This window comes from Arachis ipaensis, chromosome B08 (assembly GCF_000816755.2).
Source record: "Arachis ipaensis cultivar K30076 chromosome B08, Araip1.1, whole genome shotgun sequence".
Taxonomy (NCBI): Eukaryota; Viridiplantae; Streptophyta; class Magnoliopsida; order Fabales; family Fabaceae; genus Arachis; species Arachis ipaensis.
In genome coordinates, this window is record NC_029792.2 from 4,833,656 (window position 1) to 4,837,385 (window position 3,730).

A 3,730-nucleotide genomic window follows, 5' to 3' on the forward strand; every position below is an offset into this window, starting at 1 on the left:
ATATATATATATATATATATATATATATATATATATCAAATTGCTCAATGGGGGTACCATTCCTGGAAATTTATACGTGCCGGTCACCCTTACGTCGTAGGGTCAACAGAGTATCGAATCTCAACCTGGAACACGTGGTGGCAAGTCACGGTACTTTATCCACGGAAACTCGTATCTCAGATAAAAGAAGTGCAAAGGCCACATATTCATTTATTCATCATCATTTCTGCACTTCATTACAATTCACATCAAATCAATCATCATTCAAGCCATAAATCACTTTTTCTCAAATCTATTTACTTTGAAACCAAAGTCAATCCATCTAAGTCTTAACTCTAAAATCCTCATGTCTCAAATTATTCCAAGTTCATAATCTACATTTTCTTAAAAAAAATCATATCAAATGGGAATTCTTTTTGAAAAGACTCAAATCTTTTACTTTTAAAGTCATCCGTTTAACTATTTTAAATCAGAGTTATTAATTAACAACTTTGGCAAAGACTCAAGACTCTAGGGAAGAATAGCCTACCCCATTTCTTAATTCTTTAGAAATTCCTGAAATCATAGTTACTTAATTTGAAGTCAATTGAGATAGAGACTTAAAACAAAAACTAAATCATGTTTAAAACACTAAGTTCCAAATCAATTCTATTTTATTCTTAAATCGATAACCTTCCCAAAGGCCCAAAATTGTTTACTATTGCTAAATCAAAATTTAAAGAGTACTTTAAAAGCAAAACGAACTTAATTAATCAAAGTTCAATTTCTTTTAAAATCCACTAAAATTTTTTCCAAAATTACTTCTTTAATCAAACTTCAAAACATATGTTCTTTCATATTTAAATCAATCTTAAAACATAAACTTCCCGTAAACAGATTAAACTTGAAACTCTATTTCTTAATAAATAAAAAACCAAGCAATGGAACCTCTCAAATTCATTCTTTTTCTAAATCACATTTCAAAACAGAATCTTAATTTTCATGAAAATTCGGCAGCATCTTCCCTAAAATTTGGACTTTGCCACCCTTTTCGGGTCCCAACCAAACCATTCTGTAGCCCCTTCCATGGCTCAAAACCAAATTAGTTTAACTCCAAAAATTCATATTTCAAGAAACAACTTCAAACTCAAATCATTTTCAATGAACCAAACTCGTTTCCAAAACTTTAAAGAATTAATTTAACAAAACCAAACAATAATCCATCAAACAATAGTCATATTCATCAAAAACAGTCAGACAATACATAAGACTTACATAATCACCAAAAATTGTACTTATCACATTCATATCCATTTATAACAATTTCAAAGTATAAAATAAGCTGTTTTAGAAAATTACCCCTACCTTGAAAAGTCAAACCCATAAGTTAAATGTGTCACAAGAACCCTTTCTCTCAACCCGAAATCAACTGCAGCTTCAATCACAGGTCTGCTCACTTCCGCAATAGCAGAAACAACTTTAATCTAAAAATACAATCTCGATAACTCAATCCTAAAACATAAATATCACGGAAGCCTTAATTACATATAACGGAAAACTAACGGCGGAGTTCGAAATAAAGTACACTTACGGTAACAGTAAAACAGAGTAGCCACAATCTCGAGCTGACCCAGCGGCAGTCCGACAGTGGCTAGAAACTCTAGTGGTTCAACGACAACCTTAAATTGACATGCAATTTCTCAGAACTCGACCCTACCGTACCAAAATCTCATAAACTCTAACAGGCTATAACAGAATATTGATTTCAATGGCTCGAAAACGAAACACTTACCAAGGAGTCAGGGATTCCAAAAATAAAGTCTTTGATAAATAAATATATTGAAATTAACTCATAATAATATTTTTCAAAAATTCTAGGTCTTACATTTTTTCGTGTCAATTCCGTCTGCGTTTCTTTACGGCAGTTTCATCTGTGTTTCGTCTATATTTTCTTGTGACAGTTTCATCTACGTTTTCTTGTGGCAGTTTCGTCTGCATTTTCTTTCAGCAGTTCTGTCTGCGCTTTCTTCTGGCAGTTCCGTCCAGCGCCTTTCGGCAGTTTTGTTTGTGCCTTTCGGCAGTTCCATCTGCACCCGTTCTATCAGTTTATCCAGTTTTTTTTCTTTATTTCTTTGTTTTAATAAGTTTCAAATTCATGTTGTCACTTGAGTTTGAGGGAAGATGTTAGAATATATTAAGATTAATTAGCATTTATTAGAATTATTTAGCATATATGAATAATTATTATAAGATATTATGTATTTATTATTTCGATTATCTTACCACCTATAAATACATTTCTATATTGTATTATTCTATACAACTTAAATACATATAAACTTTTTTTTCAATACTCTCTCTTATCCTTTCCAACAAACTTGTATGAAGAGATTTTTTCTAAAATTTAATATCAATTATTTAGACTTAAAAAAATGATAATCTTTTTCCTCATCCAGCTTCATTGAGATCAGTGTTGTTACAAATCCTTGAGCCATCGTGACTTAGCTTGAATTAGCTTGAACTCTTCTGAATTTATGATTTCGCAGAAGTTGTGGCACCATAAGCTCTGATACCATGAAGGTACCAGATCTTAGAGGGTGAGGATCGAAGAAGAAAGGAGACTGAAGATTGAAGAAGAGAGCAGAGAAAAATAAACTTTATTGATTGCTCAGCAAAAATGAATAAAAATCAATTCAGTACAATAGCATGCGTCTACTTATAGAGAGTTATAAAAGCTTCCGGAGATCTTAAGGGTGTGAAAAGGTGTGACTTGTACTGACTCATAACAGAACTACCTGTCTTAACTAACACTCTCACCATGACACCTATCACTATACATATAATTGATTTAGTGATTAATTTTGTATATAGGTAATATGACTTTTTTTTCTTGTTATTTATGGTATCTCCCAACTTGATAAGTTAAAAATTAATTCGCCGTGAATTTAAATTTATTATTTAAGAATTGATTAATAAATTATTATATGCATAATATAAGCAAGATTCAAACTTCAATACTTATTTATGCAAATAAATGAATTGATCATTCGACCAACCAAAGTTGATTGATATGATTTTTCTTTAAATTAAAGAACAACTGAGTCATACTATTTCTAACACTCAAACCAATAATTGGTGATGGAAAGGTAGGTGGAAAACTATCTAATTCTCGTTATTACTTCTCGATGACATGACGCTTAGCTGAGAAACCGCTGCTAATACTACAGGAATACAAGCCGACTAACTAGCAATAATAATTCTCATTATTAGTTTTTGAGTTTGCAATGTCAAATATCATTTTGACCAACTTTGTTCTTCCTATTTTTTCCCCTTTTTAAATTTCACTTTGCATGGTCAAATATAACAAGAATAGCTTGAATAAACTGACCATGAAATTTTCCATTTATACTTATTTTAAAATTTTCATCTAGTGTTATATGTTATTAGAAAACTTTAGGGTATGCGAACATAAAGTAAAAGAGTACCGTATTTAAGAACTAAACTAGACAAACTCAAAGTTTAGGGATACAATACATTGAGAATTTCCATTATCAAAATAAAAACTAAAAAGCCTATATGTTTTCTACCTTTTATTAAAAGTTGGTCATCTTAAAAAAAAACGTGTTAAAAGTTATTAAATATTTTACAAGAAATTGCATGTTTTGAAGTCGAAATATTTTTTCTAGCATATGTTTGGCCATTAAATCAATAATAATCGTCAATATAAAATAATTAGTTTACAATATTAGAA